The sequence below is a fragment of the Bombina bombina genome, chromosome 1 (genome assembly GCF_027579735.1).
Source record: "Bombina bombina isolate aBomBom1 chromosome 1, aBomBom1.pri, whole genome shotgun sequence".
Lineage (NCBI taxonomy): Eukaryota > Metazoa > Chordata > Amphibia > Anura > Bombinatoridae > Bombina > Bombina bombina.
Genome location: NC_069499.1, coordinates 1,341,231,114 through 1,341,255,248, shown reverse-complemented (window position 1 = coordinate 1,341,255,248; position 24,135 = coordinate 1,341,231,114). Strand labels below are relative to the sequence as shown.

At 36.6% G+C, this 24,135-nt stretch overlaps 1 protein-coding gene and 1 long non-coding RNA gene across 2 annotated transcripts in view; one reads left to right on the top strand and one right to left on the bottom strand.

Annotated features, from left to right (window-relative positions):
• The window catches only part of USB1 (U6 snRNA biogenesis phosphodiesterase 1), a 598,389-nt gene that overhangs the window by 91,874 nt on the left and 482,380 nt on the right, over positions 1–24,135 (top strand). The gene's annotated exons all lie outside the window — the stretch shown is intronic.
• The window catches only part of LOC128649380 (uncharacterized), a 47,151-nt gene that overhangs the window by 21,005 nt on the left and 2,011 nt on the right, over positions 1–24,135 (bottom strand). The window contains exon 2 of the long non-coding RNA XR_008400669.1: positions 13,766–13,873. This is a non-coding gene — a long non-coding RNA (uncharacterized LOC128649380). The remainder of the gene's footprint in view (positions 1–13,765; positions 13,874–24,135) is intronic.

The following is a 24,135-nucleotide window of genomic DNA, read 5'->3' as shown; positions in this document are numbered from 1 at the left end:
ATTTAAAACTAAAGACTTACCTGTAAAATAAACCCTAAGATAGCTGCAATATAACTAATAGTTACTTTGTAGCTATTTTAGGATTTATTTTTATTTTACAGGCAACTTTGTATTTATTTTAACTAGGTACAATAGTTATTAAATAGTTAATAACTATTTAATAACTACCTAGCTAAAATAAATACAAATTTACCTGTAAAATAAATCCTAACCTAAGTTACACTAACACCTAACACTACACTATCATTAAATTAACTAAATAAATGAATCATATTTAAAACAAAATACTTACCTGTAAAATAAACCCTAACATAGCTGCAATATAACTAATAGTTACATTGTAGCTATTTTAGCATTTATATTTATTTTACAGGCAACTTTGTATTTATTTTAACTAGGTACAAAAGCTATTAAATAGTTATTGACTAATTAATAGCTACCTAGTTAAAATAATTACAAAATTACCTGTAAAATAAATCCTAACCTAAGTTACAATTAAACCTAATTAACTACAAGTACCTACAATTATCTACAATTAAATAAACTAAAGTACAAAACCCCCCCACTAAATTACAAAAACAAACAAACACTAAATTACAAAAAATAAAAAAATATTACAAGAATTTTAAACTAATTACACCTAATCTAAGCCCCCTAATAAAATAACAAAGCCCCCCAAAATAAAAAAAATGCCCTACCCTATACTAAATTACAAAAGTTAACAGCTATATTACCTTACCAGCCCTGAACAGGGCCCTTTGCGGGGCATGCCCCAAAGAAAACAGCTCTTTTGCCTGTAAAAAAAAAAACACAACCCCCCCCCCACATTACAACCCACCACCCACATACCCCAAACCCCCCTTAAATAAACCTAACACTACCCCCCTGAAGATCTCCCTACCTTGAGTCGTGTTCACCCAGCCGGGCCGAAGTCTTCATCCGATGGGGCAGAAGAGGACATCCAGACCGGCAGAAGTCTTCATCCAAGCGGGGCAAGAAGAGGTCTTCCATCCATCATACAAGTACCAAAATACAAACAAACACTAAATTACAAAAAATAATAAAATATTACAATAATTTTAAACTAATTACACCTAATCTAAGCCCCCTACTAGCTATTAATATAGCTTCAATATAACTAATAGTTACATTGTAGCTATTTTAGGATTTATATTTATTTTACAGGCAACTTTGTATTTATTTTAACTAGGTACAATAGCTATTAAATAGTTAATAACTATTTAATAACTACCTAGCTAAAATAAATACAAATTTACCTGTAAAATAAATCATAACCTAAGTTACAATTACACCTAACACTACACTATCATTAAATTAACTAAATAAATGAATCCTATATAAAACTAAAGACTTACCTGTAAAATAAACCCTAATATAGCTGCAATATAACTAATAGTTACATTGTAGCTATTTTAGCATTTATATTTATTGTACAGGCAACTTTGTATTTATTTTAACTAGGTACAATAGCTATTAAATAGATATTTACTGTTTAATAGCTACCTAGTTAAAATAATTACAAAATTACCTGTAAAATAAATCCTAACCTAAGTTACAATTAAACCTAACACTACACTATCATTAAATAAATTAACTACAAGTACCTACAATTAAATACAATTAAAAAACTAAACTAAAGTACAACCCCCCCCCACTAAATTACAAAAAATAAAAAAATATTACAAGAATTTTAAACTAATTACACCTAATCTAAGCCCCCTAATAAAATAACAAAGCCCCCCAAAATAAAAAAAATGCCCTACCCTATACTAAATTACAAAAGTTAACAGCTCTATTACCTTACCAGCCCTGAACAGGGCCTTTTGCGGGGCATGCCCCAAAGAAAACAGCTCTTTTGCCTGTAAAAAAAAACACAACCCCCCCCCACATTACAACCCACCACCCACATACCCCTACTCTAACCCAAACCCCCCTTAAATAAACCTAACACTACCCCCCCTGAAGATCTCCCTACCTTGAGTCGTGTTCACCCAGCCGGGCCGAAGTCTTCATCCGATGGGGCAGAAGAGGACATCCAGACTGGCAGAAGTCTTCATCCAAGCGGGGCAAGAAGAGGTCTTCCATCCATCAGAAAAGTACAAAAAAACAAACAAACACTAAATTAGCAAAAATAATAAAATATTGCAATAATTTTAAACTAATTACACCTAATCTAAGCCCCCTACTAGCTATTAATATAGCTACAATATAACTAATAGTTACATTGTAGCTATTTTAGGATTTATATTTATTTTACAGGCAACTTTGTATTTATTTTAACTAGGTACAATAGCTATTAAATAGTTAATAACTACCTAGCTAAAATAAATACAAATTTACCTGTAAAATAAACCCTAACCTAAGTTACAATTACACCTAACACTACACTGTCATTAAATTAACTAAATAAATTAATCCTATATAAAACTAAATACTTACCTGTAAAATAAACCCTAATATAGCTACAATATAACTAATAGTTACATTGTAGCTATTTTAGCATTTATATTTATTTTACAGGCAACTTTGTATTTATTTTAACTAGGTACAATAGCTATTAAATAGTTATTGACTAATTAATAGCTACCTAGTTAAAATAATTACAAAATTACCTGTAAAATAAATCCTAACCTAAGTTACTATTAAACCTAACACTACACTATCATTAAATAAATTAACTACAAGTACCTACAATTAAATACAATGAAATAAACTAAACTAAAGTACAAAAAAACCAAACACTAAATTACAAAAAATAAAAAAAATTACAAGAATTTTAAACTAATTACACCTAATCTAAGCCCCCTAATAAAATAACAAAGCCCCCCAAAATAAAAAAATGCCCTACCCTATACTAAATTACAAAAGTAATCAGCTCTATTACCTTACCAGCCCTGAACAGGGCCTTTTGCGGGGGCATGCCCCAAAGAAAACAGCTCTTTTGCCTGTAAAAAAAAACACAATACCCCCCCCCCCACATTACAACCCACCACCCACATACCCCTACTCTAACCCAAACCCCCCTTAAATAAACCTAACACTACCCCCCTGAAGATCTCTCTACCGTGTCTTCACCCAGCGGGCCGAAGTCTTCATCCGATCGGGCAGAAGAGGACATCCAGACCGGCAGAAGTCTTCATCCAAGCGGGGCAAGAAGAGGTCTTCCATCCATCAGAAGTCTTGATCCAGGCGGCATCTTCTCTGTTCATCCATCCGGAGCGGAGCGGCAGCATCCTGAAGACATCCCACGCAGAGCATCCTCTTCTTTCTTGATCCGACAACTAGGTGACTGTACCTTTAAGTGACGTCATCCAAGATGGCGTCCCTTGAATTCCGATTGGCTGATAGGATTCTATCAGCCAATCGGAATTAAGGTAGGAAAAATCTGATTGGCTGATTCAATCAGCCAATCAGATTCAAGTTCAATCCGATTGGCTGATCCAATCAGCCAATCAGATTGAGCTTGCATTCTATTGGCTGATCGGAACAGCCAATAGAATGCGAGGTCAATCTGATTGGCTGATTCCATCAGCCAATCGGATTGAACTTGAATCTGATTGGCTGATTGAATCAGCCAATCAGATTTTTCCTAACTTAATTCCGATTGGCTGATAGAATCCTATCAGCCAATCGGAATTCAAGGGACGCCATCTTGGATGACGTCACTTAAAGGTACAGTCACTTAGTCGTCGGATCAAGAAAGAAGAGGATGCTCTGCGTGGGATGTCTTCAGGATGCTGCCGCTCCGCTCCGGATGGATGAACAGAGAAGATGCCGCCTGGATCAAGACTTCTGATGGATGGAAGACCTCTTCTTGCCCCGCTTGGATGAAGACTTCTGCCGGTCTGGATGTCCTCTTCTGCCCGATCGGATGAAGACTTCGGCCCGCTGGGTGAAGACACGGTAGAGAGATCTTCAGGGGGGTAGTGTTAGGTTTATTTAAGGGGGGTTTGGGTTAGAGTAGGGGTATGTGGGTGGTGGGTTGTAATGTGGGGGGGGTATTGTGTTTTTTTTTACAGGCAAAAGAGCTGTTTTCTATGGGGCATGCCCCCGCAAAAGGCCCTGTTCAGGGCTGGTAAGGTAATAGAGCTGATTACTTTTGTAATTTAGTATAGGGTAGGGCATTTTTTTATTGTGGGGGGCTTTGTTATTTTATTAGGGGGCTTAGATTAGGTGTAATTAGTTTAAAATTCTTGTAATTTTTTTTATTTTTTGTAATTTAGTGTTTGTTTTTTTTGTACTTTAGTTTAGTTTATTTCATTGTATTTAATTGTAGGTACTTGTAGTTAATTTATTTAATGATAGTGTAGAGTTAGGTTTAATAGTAACTTAGGTTAGGATTTATTTTACAGGTAATTTTGTAATTATTTTAACTAGGTAGCTATTAATTAGTCAATAACTATTTAATAGCTATTGTACCTAGTTAAAATAAATACAAAGTTGCCTGTAAAATAAATAAAAATGCTAAAATAGCTACAATGTAACTATTAGTTATATTGTAGCTATATTAGGGTTTATTTTACAGGTAAGTATTTAGTTTTATATAGGATTAATTTATTTAGTTAATTTAATGACAGTGTAGTGTTAGGTGTAATTGTAACTTAGGTTAGGGTTTATTTTACAGGTAAATTTGTATTTATTTTAGCTAGGTAGTTATTAACTATTTAATAGCTATTGTACCTAGTTAAAATAAATACAAAGTTGCCTGTAAAATAAATATAAATCCTAAAATAGCTACAATGTAACTATTAGTTATATTGTAGCTATATTAATAGCTAGTAGGGGGCTTAGATTAGGTGTAATTAGTTTAAAATTATTGTAATATTTTATTATTTTTGCTAATTTAGTGTTTGTTTGTTTTTTTGTACTTTTCTGATGGATGGAAGACCTCTTCTTGCCCCGCTTGGATGAAGACTTCTGCCAGTCTGGATGTCCTCTTCTGCCCCATCGGATGAAGACTTCGGCCCGGCTGGGTGAACACGACTCAAGGTAGGGAGATCTTCAGGGGGGTAGTGTTAGGTTTATTTAAGGGGGGTTTGGGTTAGAGTAGGGGTATGTGGGTGGTGGGTTGTAATGTGGGGGGAGGGATTGTGTTTTTTTTTTACAGGCAAAAGAGCTGTTTTCTTTGGGGCATGCCCCGCAAAGGGCCCTGTTCAGGGCTGGTAAGGTAATAGAGCTGTTAACTTTTGTAATTTAGTATAGGTTAGGGCATTTTTTTTATTTTGGGGGGCTTTGTTATTTTATTAGGGGGCTTAGATTAGGTGTAATTAGTTTAAAATTCTTGTAATATTTTTTTATTTTTTGTAATTTAGTGGGGGGGGGGGTTTGTACTTTAGTTTAGTTTTTTTAATTGCATTTAATTGTAGGTACTTGTAGTTAATTTATTTAATGATAGTGTAGTGTTAGGTTTAATTGTAACTTAGGTTAGGATTTATTTTACAGGTAATTTTGTAATTATTTTAACTAGGTAGCTATTAAATAGTCAATATCTATTTAATAGCTATTGAACCTAGTTAAAATGAATACAAAGTTGCCTGTACAATAAATATAAATGCTAAAATAGCTACAATGTAACTATTAGTTATATTGCAGCTATATTAGGGTTTATTTTACAGGTAAGTCTTTAGTTTTATATAGGATTAATTTATTTAGTTAATTTAATGATAGTGTAGTGTTAGGTGTAATTGTAACTTAGGTTATGATTTATTTTACAGGTAAATTTGTATTTATTTTAGCTAGGTAGTTATTAAATAGTTATTAACTATTTAATAACTATTGTACCTAGTTAAAATAAATACAAAGTTGCCTGTAAAATACATATAAATCCTAAAATAGCTACAATGTAACTATTAGTTATATTGAAGCTATATTAATAGCTAGTAGGGGGCTTAGATTAGGTGTAATTAGTTTAAAATTATTGTAATATTTTATTATTTTTGGTAATTTAGTGTTTGTTTGTATTTTGGTACTTGTATGATGGATGGAAGACCTCTTCTTGCCCCGCTTGGATGAAGACTTCTGCCGGTCTGGATGTCCTCTTCTGCCCCATCGGATGAAGACTTCGGCCCGGCTGGGTGAACACGACTGAAGGTAGGGAGATCTTCAGGGGGGTAGTGTTAGGTTTATTTAAGGGGGGTTTGGGTTAGAGTAGGGGTATGTGGGTGGTGGGTTGTAATGTGGGGGGGGGATTGTGTTTTTTTTTTACAGGCAAAAGAGCTGTTTTCTTTGGGGCATGCCCCGCAAAGGGCCCTGTTCAGGGCTGGTAAGGTAATAGAGCTGTTAACTTTTGTAATTTAGTATAGGGTAGGGCATTTTTTTTTATTTTGGGGGGCTTTGTTATTTTATTAGGGGGCTTAGATTAGGTGTAATTAGTTTAAAATTCTTGTAATATTTTTTTATTTTTTGTAATTTAGTGTTTGTTTTTTTTTGTAATTTAGTGGGGGGGGTTTTGTACTTTAGTTTATTTAATTGTAGATAATTGTAGGTACTTGTAGTTAATTTATTTAATGACAGTGTAGTGTTAGGTTTAATTGTAACTTAGGTTAGGATTTATTTTACAGGTAATTTTGTAATTATTTTAACTAGGTAGCTATTAATTAGTCAATAACTATGTAATAGCTATTGTACCTAGTTAAAATAAATACAAAGTTGTCTGTAAAATAAATATAAATGCTAAAATAGCTACAATGTAACTATTAGTTATATTGCAGCTATATTAGGGTTTATTTTACAGGTAAGTATTTTGTTTTAAATATGATTCATTTATTTAGTTAATTTAATGATAGTGTAGTGTTAGGTGTTAGTGTAACTTAGGTTAGGATTTATTTTACAGGTAAATTTGTATTTATTTTAGCTAGGTAGTTATTAAATAGTTATTAACTATTTAATAACTATTGTACCTAGTTAAAATAAATACAAAGTTGCCTGTAAAATAAAAATAAATCCTAAAATAGCTACAAAGTAACTATTAGTTATATTGCAGCTATCTTAGGGTTTATTTTACAGGTAAGTCTTTAGTTTTAAATAGGATTCATTTATTTAACTATAGTAAACTTATTTCGTTTTATTTAAATTATATTTAAGTTAGGGGGTGTTAGGGTTAGGGTTAGACTTAGGTTTAGGGGTTAATAACCTTATTATAGTAGCGGCGACGATGGGGGCGGGAGATTAGGGGTTAATAATTGTAGGTAGGTGGCGGCGATGTTAGGGAGGGCAGATTAGGGGTTAATAAAATGTATTATAGTGTTTGCGAGGCGGGAGTGCGGCGGTTTAGGGGTTAATACATTTATTATAGTGGCGGCGATTTGCGGTCGGCAGATTAGGGGTTAATACTTGTAGTTAGATTGCGGCGACGTTGGGGGGAGGCAGATTAGGGGTTAATAACTATAATGTAGGGGTCGGCGGTGTTAGGGACAGCAGATTAGGGGTTAATAGCTATAATGTAGGTGGCGGCGATATCGGGTCGGCAGATTAGGGGTTAATACTTGTAGTTAGATTGCGGCGACGTTGGGGGAGGCAGATTAGGGGTTAATAACTATAATGTAGGGGTCGGCGGTGTTAGGGACAGCAGATTAGGGGTTAATAGCTATAATGTAGGCGGCGGCGATATCGGGTCGGCAGATTAGGGGTTAATACTTGTAGTTAGATTGCGGCGACGTTGGGGGAGGCAGATTAGGGGTTAATAACTATAATGTAGGGGTCGGCGGTGTTAGGGACAGCAGATTAGGGGTTAATAGCTATAATGTAGGTGGCGGCGATATTCGGTCGGCAAATTAGGGGTTAATAAAATAATGCAGGTGTCAGCGATAGCGGGGGCGGCAGATTAGGGGTTAATAAGTGTTAGATTAGGGGTGTTTAGAGACTCGGGGTACATGTTAGGGTGTTAGGTGCAGACTTAGTGTTTCCCCATAGGAAACAATGGGGCTGCGGTGTTAGTTTTTTTTCAGCCGAAACTCCCATTGTTTCCTATGGGGAAATGCCGAATCTTAACGAGCTAATTCGGATTTATTCGGAGATACGGCAGCTATTTCGGATTCATTCGGTAGATTCGGAAGTATTTTAATTCGGAAATCCGAATCGATCCGAATCTCCGAATTTACCGAATTTACCGAATTTCCGAATTAATCCGAAACGAACCGCACATGTCTATTTACAAACTCTTGACAAGATGGCACTGGGTGCCTAGCCACCTAAGTAGGCTCCCGACTGCTGTCTCTGACAGGTGCTGGAGAGGGTGTAACCAGAGAGGAGACGACTTGCATATCTGGTGGGGTTGCCCGGAGATCCAGAAACTATGGACCAAGGTCCTTGACCTGGGAGGACTACTAGCTCTTCCTATGGAGAAGGGCCCAGAGACCTATGTACTGCATCTTAACTTTCCTAAACTTCCCAAATCACTAAGATACCTTTTTGTTTATTTATTGATGGCCACCAAGCTTGCGATTGCAAGACACTGGAAACAACCTAACGCGCCCCATTTGGGGAAAGTTCTGGAGATACTCTCTACAATAAGAACGATGGAGGAGGCAGTATTCTTAAACAGAGGGCTCATTGACCTCCATGCGGATATTTGGTCCAAATGGGATGTGCTCCCGTGACACATGTTGGTTACCACCTGAATGTGTGTTCTGCCCTGCTGCTGGCCTCCCCCCCCTTCCCCCAGTACCCCTTCCCCCCCTATCCTCCCTCTACTCTCTGGTCTACACCTTTTTTTTCCTCTCTTCTTCCTCTCTTTGCCTTCTTCTCTCTTTTAACCCCCTTTCTCATCCTACTGCTCAAATGTTTAACCAGGTTTACAAACTGTGCTGCTGACTAATAGATGTTTGACACTGTTTTCATTTCTTTTATCTATCTTAATATTATAAATGAGGTTGTTTTGTGTTAGCTAGACATCAATAGATGCCTGGCAGCCATTCAAGAGTAGGGTACCCAACCTACATTATGCTGTATAGTATGTAAAATGTATGGAATCACCTAATTGTACCTTACCGAAGTTTCACTGTATTTGTTGTAATCTCAATAAATAGATTTATAAAAAAAAAAAACCCTCTGCACTGAATAGGATCGCCTCCATATCGCTGAGGTAGAGGTGCAGAACCGGACATGCTCCTGGTAGGCATAGGTGCAGCAGCGGAAACAGGAGCAGCCATAACTTACGGGACACTTTGGTCCAAATGTGCAGTGCGAGTCAGCAGGGTTTGCAGGGCTAGTGCAAATTGATCCAATCGGTGATCCTGTTCATCCATCCTGGAAATGATGGCAGGTAAAGGTGGATTATTAGCACCATCAGGATTCATGGCCTTTGCGTAATGTCAGGGTGCCAGGAATCAGACTGAGACGAGAAGTGCAAAAATAATTACACCTTTATTCATAGCAAAAAAATTATAAAAAGTCCACAAGTCAAATAACAAGCCAGGAGTCAAAACCAGAGCTAGTAGTCAGACGAGCCGAGTCAGGAGCCAAAGCGAATAGTCAGACGAGCCGGAATCAGGAACAAGGAAAACAGCAGAGTCAGGAACAAGCCAGGGATCAGGAATCGGGAAGGACATAAGGCAGCCAGGTAATACACAGGAACTCTCACAAACAGGTCTGAGACAACGCAAAGGCAAAGCATACTGAACAGAGGCCCTTTAAATAAAAAGTGATGACATCACAATTCTGAGACTGCATCCTGTCTCACATGGATGATGCACACCAGTCTGGCCATAAAAGGAAGTGTAGGAAATGAGCAGCATCCCCCACAATGCACCATAGTCAGGAAGAGAGGTGAGTAAAATGGCTGCCAGCAGCACATGGCAAACAACAGGGAAAAAACCCTGACAACAGGGAAGCATATACTAAATTAAAAGAAAATCCCACCAGACAGTATATGATGATTTTAACTGAGATAGTGAGATCTGCTAGATACAACAATGTGATTTCACAAATGACAGAAGAAATGTTGGTACCTGAATATCCAGTGACCCCCCTATTTTCTAAAAGTCCACAAGGACATGCACAATCCCCCAGGGCCTCCTATAATAGTGGGCATTAGCTTCCTCAATAAACCGCTCTCTGATTTGGTTGATAGCTTTCTCCAACCTTTAGCTAGAGAATTGCCCAGCTTTATACAAGATACCACGTCTCTACTGCTGAAATTGCAAAAAGTAAAGTGGAAATCTTCCTATAAATTTCTGGTAGTAGATAAGCCTCGTTGTATACATCTATATTTCATGATAAGGGGCTTCAAGCAGTTGAATTTTTTTTTAACATCACAGTAACTATGATATTACAACTAAACAATTCATTATTACATCCATTGAATACCTACTTACCCACAATTTTTTCATGTTCGAGGGGGTTTTCTATCTCCAAAGATGTAGGACTGCTATGGGTGCAAATTTGCCCCCTGCTACGCCAATCTCTTTATGGGATGGTGGGAGCAGTTTCAGGTCTTTGGGGATAGAAATCCTCTTCGGGATAAGATTATCTTTAATGCCAGATTCATAGATCTGATTTTCATCATAGATAGTGATGAGCAAAATATCAACACTTTCTGTGAGTATTTAAATCAAAACAGTAGTGGCATTAGGTTAGTGGGAGAACAAAATTAAAATAATAATGTAATAATTGTAGGAAACAGTAAAACTGAAACCATGGACACAGACTTGTATAGAAAACCGACAGCTGGCAACACAATCCTTGAATATAACTCATGCCATCCGTGACACACTGTACAAGGTATCCCTAAAGGACAATACATTAGGGCCAAAAGAAACTGCACAAGTTAAGATAAGTACTCTATACAAGCAGATATGATTACAGGGCGCTTAAAGGATAGGGGTTATGATAAAAAAAAAACTAAATAAAGCTAGAAGAGAAGTGGATATATTATCCAGAGATGAATTATTGAATTATAAAAATAGACAGAGCAACAATAAGGATAGAAGTCAACAACCCAAGTTCATAACTACTTATAGCCAGGAGTATAGTGGTAATTGCAAAATCATTAAAGAATGCATCCATATCCTATATACTGACCCTATACTGAAAGAAATAATAGAGGAGAGTGTGCATTTGTATCTAAAAAAGGTTAAACAATAGACAATTATGTGTCCCCTTCTGATTGTTCAGGAAAAAAATCAAACACTTGCTGGTTAAAACAGAGAACAGGTTTCTTTAAATGTAGGTGAAACAAGTTTTAAACATGTGATTATATAACAGAGGGTGACAGCTTTATATCTACACATACCCAAAAATCTCATAAAATCAATTTTTATATAAATTGTGCTACAACACATGTGATATATCTATTGACCTGTAGGGGGGTCAAAAAGGCCCCTGAAGGATAGGTTTTTAGAGCATGTCAGGTCAATAGAAGATACCGAATCTGATACCCGATAGTAAGACACTATAGGGAATTCCACAATTCTGATTCCAGTCTATTAACTGTACAAGCAATAGATCACGTCCCTATATGGAAAAGAGGGGGTGACAAAGAAGAAAAATTAAACCTCAGAGAGGTATTCTAGATTTTCACTCTGAATACCTCTATACCCCATGGTCTAAATTTCAGAAGAGATATTCGGCTAGATTATGAGTTGTGCGTTAGGCTTAAAAAGCAGCTTTGGCCGTCTTTTTTTATTTTGGGGGGGCTTTTTTATTTTGTTAGGGGGATTAGATTAGGTGTAATTAGTTTAAAAATCTTGTAGTTTGTTTATTATTTTCTGTAATTTGGTGTTTGTTTGTTTTTGTACTTTAGATAATTTAATTTAATTGTATTTAATTGTATTTAATTTAGGGAAATAATTTAATTGTAGTGTAGTGTTAGGTGTAATTGTAACTTAGGTTAGGTTTTATTTTACAGGTACTTTTGTGTTTTTTTTAGCTAGGTGGTTATTAAATAGTTAATAACTATTTAATAACTATTGTACCTAGTTAAAATAAATACAAACTTGCCTGTAAAATAAAAATAAACCCTAAGATAGCTACAATGTAACTTAGTTATATTGTATCTATCTTAGGGTTTATTTTACAGGTAAGTATTTAGTTTTAAATTGGAATAATTTTGTTAATTATATATTTATTTAGATTTCTTTTAATTATATTTAACTTAGGGGGTGTTAGGTTTAGGGTTAGACTTAGGTTTAGGGGTTAATAACTTTAATATAGTGGCGGCGACGTTGGGGGCGGCAGATTAGGGGTTAATAAATGTAGGTAGGTGGCGTCGATGTTTGGGCCGGCAGATTTAGGGTTAATAATATTTAACTAATGTTTGTGAGGCGGGGGTGCGGCAGTTTAGGGGTTAATATGTTTATTATAGTGGCGGCAACGTTGGGGGCAGCAGATTAGGGGTTAATAAATGTAGGTAGGTGGCGGCGACGACATGGGGGTGGCAGATTAGTGGTTAATAAATATAATGTAGGTGTCGGTGATGTTGGGGGCAGCAGATTAGGGATTCATAAGTATAATGTAGGTGGCGGCAGTGTCCGGAATGGCAGATTAGGGGTTAATAATATAATGTAGGTTGCGGCGATGTCGGGGGCGGCAGATTAGGGGTTAATAAGTGTAAGATTAGGGGTGTTTAGACTCGGAGTTCATGTTAGGGTGTTAGGTGTAGACATAAAATGTATTTCCCCATAGGAATCCATGGGGCTGCATTAAGGAGTTTTACGCTGCTTTTTGGCAGGTGTTAGACTTTTTTCAGCCAGCTCTCCCCGTTGATTCCTATGGGGAAATCGTGCACGAGCACGTTACACCAGCTCATCGCTAATGTAAGCAGCGCTGGTATTGGAGTGCAGTAAGGAGCAAAATTTTGCTTAACACTCACTTCTTGTCTGGGTTGTAAAAACCCGTAATACCAGCGCTGTCTGTAAGTGAGCAGTGAGCATAAGCTGCTTGTTAGCACCGCACAGACTCTAATGCAAAACTCGTAATCTAGGTGATTGACTTATGTGTATAGACCTATGTAGGAACATTGGAGAGTACTATTGAATTAGACTTTAATATAGTTATATAAATATTAAATATGGTTTAAAAGCTAAATGAGTTACATAACCTAAGTTTGTCTTGATTGTATTTAATAGTTAATTAGCTCTCCTATTGAACCTATTATAACTTTTGTATATTATCTGTTTTTGAATAATATGTTTTTAATTGCATAGTGTGGATAAAATGTAACAATATGTCTTTAAGAAATGAGCCTATTTAATTGGAGGATGCTGGAACTCCTGTGAGCAGTGAACAAGTGCTTACGAGCATGAGACATGTCTGCTGCATAGGAGCCCAGCTGTCCTCACTATGATAAGCCAGTCATTGCGGTATCAGAGTTGCTGATACACTTTGTTTTTATGTATTCAAATACATTTTGGACATTTATTTATTTGAGGAGTGTTTGGACATTGCTGTTTGCCTGTATGCAGGTGAAGTTTGATCAAAATTCCAAATATACTTTAATTGACAGAAAAGTTATGTATAATAAATGAGTCAACTGCAAGTTAAAGTGTAGTGAAAATGTTTCAGTTTAATTTGAATTTGCTCCAAACTGAGACTTTTTATCAGTGTCAGGTGCTCCCCTGTTAACTTCACTCTACCCTGTGATATTATACATCCCAGAGAACTTTCATCCTGTTCTTTTTCTTAGAGAATTCTTAGAGTTCAGCACTATAATTTCTCTCCAAGCTGGAGAATCTTAAATCATAGGGCCCTATGTCTACGTGCATTCTATTGTCTCATGTTATTTCAGATTATAGGATAGATCGCCTACCTTCATGTGCATTGTCCAATGGTGCTGTTGTTTCAGCAGTGTCCAATTCAGGTAAATAACTGTCTTCAGCTTCCAAATTTTCCACCTGTAGATTTTCTTCTTCAGGACCTGGTGGAAGAATATAGACTGTAAAGAGGAGGCGAACTGTCATGTCATAGTATTGACAGAGACATATGCACAGCCATGATACATGTATTACATATCCAAAAGGGAGTCATGTGCAGAGCAAAGCAGAGTACACAAGGGGGGTTGGTTAGGCAGGATCACAAACATTTATGTTCAGTATTACCAAATGGAAACTGTGGGGTTATTGCCCCATGGGAATAATTAGAACAATAATCTAGTGAAGAGGGAAGAATAATAGTAGTGATGGTGATTATGAGTAGTAGTGATTGTGGTTATGAGTAGTAGTGATAGTGGTTATGAATAGTAGTGATGGTGGTTATGAATAGTAGTGATGGTGGTTATGAGTGAGTAGAAAGCTCTGGGAAGACAGTGCTCAGGAAGGATTAGAGAGTTGTAGTGTGAATGATCATGAAGAAACTGAAGACTATGGAAGGGGTTGCAGACGGGAGAAGAGATCTATGGGGAACAGCTGGGAAAGAGCACAAAGCTGTGAAACGGAATGGTCAGGAATAAGCAGCGAGATATGGGAGGCAGTGTCAAGGAGAAGTAAAATGATACACTGGGAATGGTTAAGATGCTTAGTGACTACAGAGCAGTAAACAGGAAGAAACTGAGAGCTCTGCAGTGTAACTAAAGTAATTGTCTCTCTGTTTATATCAGTCTTGTATATATACACATGGGCCCAGATTATGAGTGGAGTGCAATTTAGCACTTTTGCTAGAGCACTAATTGCGCTAGAAGTAAACTTTTTGTGAACGGCAGATTGCTCTGGTATTACGAGTTGAAAGTATAAAGTTATTGCTCTTGCACTAAACCAACACAAGCAAAAAAACGAACTTACAATATCGCGTGTGTGATAACCTATTCCCCCGTAGAAGTCAATGGAGCATATTCTCATGTGCACTAACCGACATGAAAATATCAATATTTCACATTCCAATGTTCTGCACATAGCAGAATATGTTCTATTTATTCATAAATACATATTTCTATATATATATGATGGTATTTTGGTACAATATATATCTACACCTATATATATATACATGATTATATATAGGTATAGATATATACAGATATATAGGAATATCTATTTACAAATACTTAGAACATATTCTGCTTTGTGCACAACACTGGAATGTAAAATATTTACAGTAATACTTTATTAAATATGAATATTGCATAAATATGATTTTACATGTTTGTATCTGCAAAGGGCTCCAATGCACTATGTCTATGGGGTAGATTTATCAAGCAGTGGATGCTGCAATCTACCCCCGAAGTTTCAGGTCCACCTGAAACTTAAGTTAAGAAGCAGCAGAGACCACTGCTCCTTAAAGGGACAGTTTACTCAAAAATTATCTCCACTTTATATTTGTTCTGAATTATCCACTTTACCTGCTGGAGTGTATTAAATTGTTTACAAGTATTTCCATTACCCTTATATTGCCATTTGAAATAGTTTATTTAGCCTGTGGTATCCCCACCCATCCTGAAAGTTTTTGGCTTCAAGGCCAAGCTGTGTTAACACAGCCAGTAGAAGAAATTACACTACCAATTGGTTATAGAAGAGATAAGGTAATAAAATGTTAAGTTTCCATTGTCCAAGTATTGGTGATTGGTTTACTGACAGATATAAGATAAAGAAACATGTATATGTACACAATGTGATAAAGTAATGAGATCTGATTATACCTACAAGCTCAACCCATTTTATTAGGTTGTGACTTCAAAACACTAAATCAGCTTTTTTATATACACAAATAAGCCTTAAAAAAAGTAAATCTCATACATTTTATACTCTGCAGCTGGTAAAAAAAAAGTAATTGGAAACACATTAAGGGAAAAACAATTTTATAGTATACTGTCCCTTTAACTCATCCGCCACCTCTGAGGTAGCAGACAGCAATCATCCCGATCGAATATGATCGGGATGATTGACACCCCCTGCTAGCGGCCGATTGTCCGCAAATGTGCAGGGGGCGGCATCGCACAAGCATTTCACCATAAATGCTTGTGCAATGTTAAATGCCGATAGCGTATGCTGTCTGCATTTATCGATGTGGGGCGGACATGATCCACTACAGCAGATCATGTTCACCCTACATTTGATAAATCTACCCCTATATATGTATACATATGTATTTATGTGTTTATATGTGTATATACATCTGTAAATACATTTATACACATATAAATACATGAATACATACATACACATATATAGACATTATACATATTTAGAGATGTTTATGATTGTATCTCAATGTTAAAGCCCTTTGCCTGCCTTTTTTATCTAATACCTGAGACCTCATATCTTTGAGCCCTGAAAACTTTTTTTATACAAATTTTTTTAGAAATATTTTTTTAGATGGTGTGATTATGAGTGTAACTGTACTTTGTAATGCATTTTTGATGAGATTTTTGAGACTTTTTTGTTTTGCGGGAAAAAAAATTCTACTTTAGCTTCATATTTTTTTTTTATTTTGTAATTATTTTATACATTTATCTGTGTCAATGTTTGACATATTTCTCGGACAAATGTGCCAGCTATACTAATTAGTACGCTAAATGTGTAGCAAATCACAGGAACTAAAGCTGTTACTAATAGTTTCTTTTACGTAGTCTTTTATTGAGGTTTTGTGCAAAGAATACATACATTGAATGTCAAATAGTAAATGCAGCAGGAAATGAGATAATCATTGGATACTGGTATACATAAGTGAAACAATAATTGAATCAACATAGACTTCATGAACCTCCATTTTACAATAGTAATAGCATAATGAATTGACTACTCATCTTGTCACTCAAGGTCCCCTGGATTTAGGAGATCATAATCCTTATGGTAGCCATACTAGGAGCCGCCTTTAGGCCCAATGTTATTCAAAAGAATATATATATTTCTGGTCAATTGAAAACTCAATGCATAATAAGATAATAAATAGATATGTGCAATTCGTTTCGGATCGATTCGGAAATTCGGAAAATTCGGAAAATTCGGAGATTCGGAACGAACCGAATTTCCGAATTAAAATACTGCCGAATTTACCGAATAAATCCGAATTAGTTTGGATTTATTCAGTAAATTCGAATGGCCATGGATTACACTAGTATTGTACAGTATATTAGGTTATATCACTCTGCTATGGGTTACACCTAATATACAGTACATAATACTAGTCTAATCCCACCTAACACTTACCGAAATTCCAAATTTCCGAATCGAGTCGAACCGAATCCAGCCGAATTTCTTCGAATCCGAATTAATCCGAAACGAATCCGAACCGAATCGATTCAAAATTTTCCGAATTCGAATCGATCCGAACCGAATTTTTTCGCCATGCACATATGTAATAATAAAGATACATTTGTGATATTTAGAAGTGTAAGAGAGCAAATTAATATAGTATACATAATATATAAACATAGTCTACACAACACTACTAAGTTTAATGTATTGTCCTTACAATCAAGTCTCATGACAACCCATATGATGTGCGAGAAGGACTCAGAATGATTAGAACAAGTGAAGAAATACTTACAATTTAACTAGGGTTTACCCCCATAAGTGTAATTTGCATCCTCTTTATGTAACTTTAAGACCTACATGTATATATTTAAAAGACAGACTCTGTTATACTGCTCTTGAGAAAGAGGTTACCTTCCCCTGGTAGTAGATGTTATGTGTTATAGACCACGGTCTTAATTATAGGCTAGAAAGGCAATTATATAGTTACTAATCATTAGAAAATAATGTTTCTTATAACATATTCAATTTAGGCCAATATCTTTGATTTGCTATAGTCAGATGTTAAGTATTTAGGAGAGTAGAGTGAACCGGCACTACCTATAGAGCTACATATGTGACTATGCTATGATCTCGGTAGCTAGGGTATATGTAAATGATGACTCTCTGAGTCCCTCTCCTAAAGCTCTGAAGCAACAAGGTCTAAGATATTTCCCTCATGTCTCACTGTCCCGGGCACAGACAGTAGGGTCAAGTAAAACGGGGATGACCTTTAATGTTGTCAATTTCTTTACAGAGATCAATGCATTTTAAAGAGAGAGTGATCAAGTGGCCGTATATGCTCTATAGCCCAATGATTAGCCCCAATCAACAAGCAGGCCTAATAGCTATTGTATTATAACAAGTATGTAGAGCCTCTGAATGGAACCTAAATGTTCATATTGGCCATTTGCAGTAATAGCATAAATGAGTAGTGCAATGTACATAAGAAACAAACAATAATATTAAGCTACAGACATCCCAACCTGCAAAAACTCATTTCAGGGAGGTGGCTTCACCCGCTACTACGCTGCTACCCCCCCCCTCCCAGTTATATATTGGACACCTTGAAACCCTAAGATAGAGACTTATCATTAAAGTAGCTTCCCACTAAAGTCACATTAAAAAAAGTAGCTTTATTGCACAACCACATACAACAAACCTATTTTCTAGTGATCGTACGCTTGTTGAATGCTTAAATATTTTAGAATACAAAGATTAATTACGTGCAGTAAATAAGGTAGTATTTGTGTTTTATTTTATTAAAATCAGTGGGGCATTTTGGTTACTGATGCATGCTTTGAGGGTTCTATATGTCCCAGCAACTAAAGGCATTCCTTAAAGAAACACTTCCCCAGATTTGGGCCACATTAGATCAGGGTACTTGGAGTTTCAGGGAGATTGCATTCCATTTACTGGCATCAGGGAGCCGCTATTACAATCAGGGAGACTCCCTGAACTTTAGGGAGAGTTGGGATGTCTGAAGCTATATCATGACTGCTACTTGAAGCAGTTTCAGCGCCCATAGTACTGGTCAGGAGAAGGGGAACAAACTAACAAGAGGAGTACGATGTAACTACAGTCATATTGGATACTCTGGGGAAGAGTAGTTAGAGATTATCCGACCTCCCAGCTATGTGGTCAGCATAGGGAAATGTGGGGTACATCTGCCAGGATCCCATTGTGATTCTCTAGCAAGCAGCAATGGTTGACAGCTCCTTCACCATTGAACAGTGTAAATTTTAGGTGTTGAAATGCCACTGCAATGCAGCTTTAAAATACAGGGCCATTGTGTGAGCTCCGGTAGGTGAGAGCCAGATGGAATTTCTCTGCCATCTCTCACTTTCTTTTTTTTTTTAAAAAAAACATTTATTTATATTAAAGGAGGCATATTACAATAATCTGTACATTACAATAATACATTACAATAGTACATATAAAATATAAATAGTGCATCATCTTGAATACATTTTACATGTACAATTAAATAGTGAGAAAAAAAAATATCAGAGCAAGGGGCAACATGCCTCCTTACATTAATCACCATCCGAAAAAGGGTGCCATATAAAGTAGAACGGAGCTTTATGCCATACTTCATAACTTTGTGCGATAGTTCTAACCAATTTCCTCCTTAACTTTTCCTTTTTTATTTTAAACATAATGCTCCCCCAAACACAGACCTACAAACACAACAATAAAGACAACAATGACAACCACAAAAAACAAAACAAACAAAAAAAAAAAAAAAAACTAATACATCCAACTCTCTCGCCTCTCCTCCCCCTCCGGCTATCTCAATCCGTGTTCAACGCCCATTCCCCCGGGAAATGACCCGCCAGAATGTTTATCAGAACAAACTCAGTGTCTCTAAATGGTTTAATCAGTTTTTTTTGATGTGCAAGCGGAAGAGATCTTACCACGATTTCCCATTTCTTGAAAAGTGCCGGCAAATATTTATCTTGTGGATATGGAATATTGAATTGTTCTATCGTAAAATGGTTGATCAAAGCACTTTTAAATTGTGCCAATGTAGGTGCGGCAAATGCTTTCCAGGATTTGAAGATAAGATTACGAGCCACTAAAATTATCATATTTATAAGACTGTAATTCTTAGTTTTTCCCTGGAATTTCACCAGAAAGAAAATTTCTATTGGCAATAGCTTATATTCCACTTTCAAAGTTACCATCATCCAATAGGAGATTTTACTCCAATATTGGCGTATTTTCGGACAACTCCATAGACAGTGGAATATATCTGCTTCTGTCGATGAACATCTAGAACAAAGGATCCTTGTTTTATACCATTTGGAGAGAGTAGCCGGGGTGAGATATCTCTGTAGGCCCATTTTTATCTGTGACTCTCTCCAAGAAGTCGGGACCCAACTCTGTTGTGTTATTTTAAAGCTCCCAATAATAGTATGATCATCTATGTCTGGGAAATGCGTAAGCCATTTTGTGATCATGTCATTCACCTGTATATTTGAAGCTTTCTGATTTAAAAAAAGGTACAGAGGGGAGATTGCATAAAGCCCTGCCGCGTAAAGGGAGATCTTCGCCTGTAGTTCGCCCCAAGCCCACTTATCCCCATTTTTTGAGCATAGCTCTTGGAGAAAGCTCTTGGAGAAAGTGCCTAGCTTGGAGATAAGCATAGAACTCGTGAGGGCGTAAATCGGATTGCGTTGCAATTTCTTCAAACAATAAAGGGTGTCCAGCTGCATCCAGTAATTGGCTCATATTTTGGAGCCCTTTTGACGCCCAGACTTTAAATATCTGGTTAGAGAGACCTGGCCCAAACTCAGGATTACCGCATATGGGTAAGTATTGTGAAACATAAGGAGAGTAATTGCTTTCCGTACATAGCCTCTGCCAGGCCACTATAACGTTCTTAAATGTGGTCAGAAAGAATACATTAGACGGAAGAGACGTAAGGGGGCAGTGTAAAATCGCCTTCAAACTAAATGGGGCCACAATTTGAGATTCCCAAGTAACTGAGGAAATTTGATCTTTTCGAGTTAACCAGTCGAGTGCAAATCTCGCTATAGTGACCAAATTATATGTCTGGATGTTAGGAAGTGCAAGGCCAGCTGACATCTTGGAGTTCATGAGTCTGTGGGGAGCAATTTGTGGTTTCTTTCCATTCCATAGAAAGTTCGAGCATGCCTTATTATAAATGATACTATCTTTTTTATGTAAAAAGCACGGGATATTCTGGAAGATATACAGGAATTTTGGGAAAATGACTGATTTAATTAAAGTTACACGAGCCGATAGAGATATGGGCAACATGGTCCACTCCTCTAGTTTCCTTTTACAATAGTCCAGGCACGGCTTATAGTTTAACTTTTACCAGTCTTCTGGGTTGTTAGATAGACAAAGACCAAGATAGGTAATCTGGGAGACCTCCAAGAAAGGGTGGTTACAAAAATGGGGGGGTTTTCTATAAAGCCACAATAATTCTGATTTAGAGATATTAATCTTAAAACCCGAAATCTCTCCAAATTCTTGAATAAGCGCCTGTAGAATAGGTAAGGTCACTTTAAGGTTGGAAAGGAATAATAAGAGGTCATCCGCATAAAGAAGTAGCACCAGCTTTTCTCCTGCCAATACAATCCCATTCAGTTCTTGCCTTAAACGAATGGCCAAAGGCTCTACACTCAGGTTAAATAAAAAAGGGGAAAGGGGGCACCCTTGTCTGGTCCCTCTAAATATTTTTCTAATGTTTGTAAATATTTTTTTATTTTTTGTAACTTAGTTCTTTTTTATTTTTGTACTTTAGTTAGTTTATTTAATTGTATTTATTTGTAGGTATTGTATTTAATTAATTTATTGATAGTGTAGTGTTAGGTTTAATTGTAGAAAATTGTAGGTATTTTATTTAATTAATTTATTGATAGTGTAGTGTTAGGTTTAATTGTAGATAATTGTAGGTATTTTATTTAATTAATTTATTGCTAGTGTAGTGTTAGGTTTAATTGTAACTTAGGTTAGGATTTATTTTACAGGTAATTTTGTAATTATTTTAACTAGGTAACTATTAAATAGTTCTTAACTATTTAATAGCTATTGTACCTGGTTAAAATAAATACAAAGTTGCCTGTAAAATAAATATTAATCCTAAAATAGCTACAATATAATTATTATTTATATTGTAGCTATATTAGGGTTTATTTTACAGGTAAGTATTTAGATTTAAATAGGAATAATTTATTTAATAAGAGTTAATTTATTTCGTTAGATAAAAATTATATTTAACTTAGGGGGGTGTTAGGGTTAGGGTTAGAATTAGCTTTAGGGGTTAAAAAATTTATTAGAGTAGCGGTGAGCTCCGGTCGGCAGATTAGGGGTTAATGCTTGAAGTTAGGTGTCGGCAATGTTAGGGAGGGCAGATTATTGGTTAATACTATTTATTATAGGGTTATTGAGGCGGGAGTGAGGCGTATTAGGGGTTAATACATTTATTATAGTAGCGGTGCTGTCCGGTCGGCAGATAAGGGGTTAATAAGTGTAGGTAGGTGGCGGCGACATTGGGGGCGGCAGATTAGGGGTTAATAAATATTATGTAGGTGTCGGCGGTATTAAGGGCAGCAGATTAGGGGTACATAGGGATAACGTAGGTGGCGGCGGTGTACGGAGCGGCAGATTAGGGGTTAACATTTTTTAATAGAGTGGCGGCAATGTGGGGGGGCCTCGGTTTAGGGGTACATAGGTAGTTTATGGGTGTTAGTGTACTTTAGAGCACAGTAGTTAAGAGCTTTATAAACCGGCGTTAGCCCAGAAAGCTCTTAACTACTGACTTTTTTCTGCGGCTGGAGTTTTGTCGTTAGATTTCTAACGCTCACTTCAGCCACGACTCTAAATACTAGCGTTAGAAAGATCCCATTGAAAAGATAGGATACGCAAATGGCGTAGGGGGATCTGCGGTATGGAAAAGTCACGGCTGCAAAGTGAGTGTTAGACCCTTTCCTGACTGACTCCAAATACCAGCGGGCGGTAAAAAGCAGCGTTAGGAGCCTCTAACGCTGGTTTTGACGGCTACCGCCAAACTCCAAATCTAGGCCTAAGATAGCTACAATATAATTAATAATTACATTGTAGCTATTTTAGGATTTATATTTATTTTACAGGTAACTTTGTATTTATTTTAGCTAGTTAGAATAGTTATTAAATAGTTATTAACTATTTAATAACTACCTAGCTAAAAGAAATACAAAATTACCTGTAAAATAAATCCTAACCTAAGTTACAATTAAACCTAACACTACACTATCATTAAATTAATTAAATAAATTACCTACAAATAACTACAATTAAATACAATTAAATAAACTAACTAAAGTACAAAAAATAAAAAAAGCTAAGTTACAAAAAATAAAAAAATAAGTTACAAACATTTAAAAAATATTACAACAATTTTAAGCTACTTACACCTAATCTAAGCCCCCTAATAAAATAACAAAGCCCCCCAAAATGCCCTACCCTATTCTAAATGAAAAAGTTACCAGCTCTTTTATCTTACCAGCCCTTAAAAGGGCCTTTTGCGGGGCATGCCCCAAAGAATTCTGCTCTTTTGCCTGTAAAAGAAAAATACAACCCCCCCAACATTAAAACCCACCACCCACATACCCCTAATCTAACCCAAACCCCCCTTAAATAAACCTAACACTACCCCCCTGAAGATCATCCTACCTTGAGTCGTCTTCAGCCAGCCGACCACCGATGGAACCGAAGAGGAGATCCGGAGTGGCAGAAGTCATCATCCAAGGGGCGCTGAAGAAGTCTTCCATCCGATGAAGTCATCATCCAGGCGTCGCTGAAGAGGTCTTCCAACCGGGCGATGTCATCTTCCAAGCGGCATCTTCAATCTTCTTTCTTCCGGATCCATCTTCATCCCGCCGACGCGGAACAGATCGATTGAGTCCGGCGGATCAAAGCTTACGTCACTAAATTCCACTTTTGCCGGTATCTAGGGCTTGATAACTAAGGCGAATCAGCCTCGCCACAAATACGCTGCGGAATTCCAGCGTATTTGAGGTTGATGACTTGATAACTAGGGGCCAAAGAATACAATTTTAGTCAACTTTCCAGTTTACTTCTTTTTATTAATTTGATTCATTCTTTTGTTATTTTTTGCAGAAAGGTTTATCTAGGCATGCTCAGGAGCAGCAGAGAACCTAGGTTCTAGCTGTTGATTGGTATCTGCATATATATATCGATTGTGATTGGCTTACCCATGTGTTCAGTTAGAAACTATTAGTGTGATGCTGCTCCTTTAACAAATTATACCAAGAGAATGAAACAGATTAGATAATAGAAGTAAATTAGAAAGTTGTTTAAAAATGTTTCTCTATCTGAATCATGAAATCAACATTATGGGGATATTTATCAAAGGTATGTTGGACCTGATCTGACAGTGTGGATCAGGTCCGACAGACCTCGCTGAATGTGGAGAGTAATA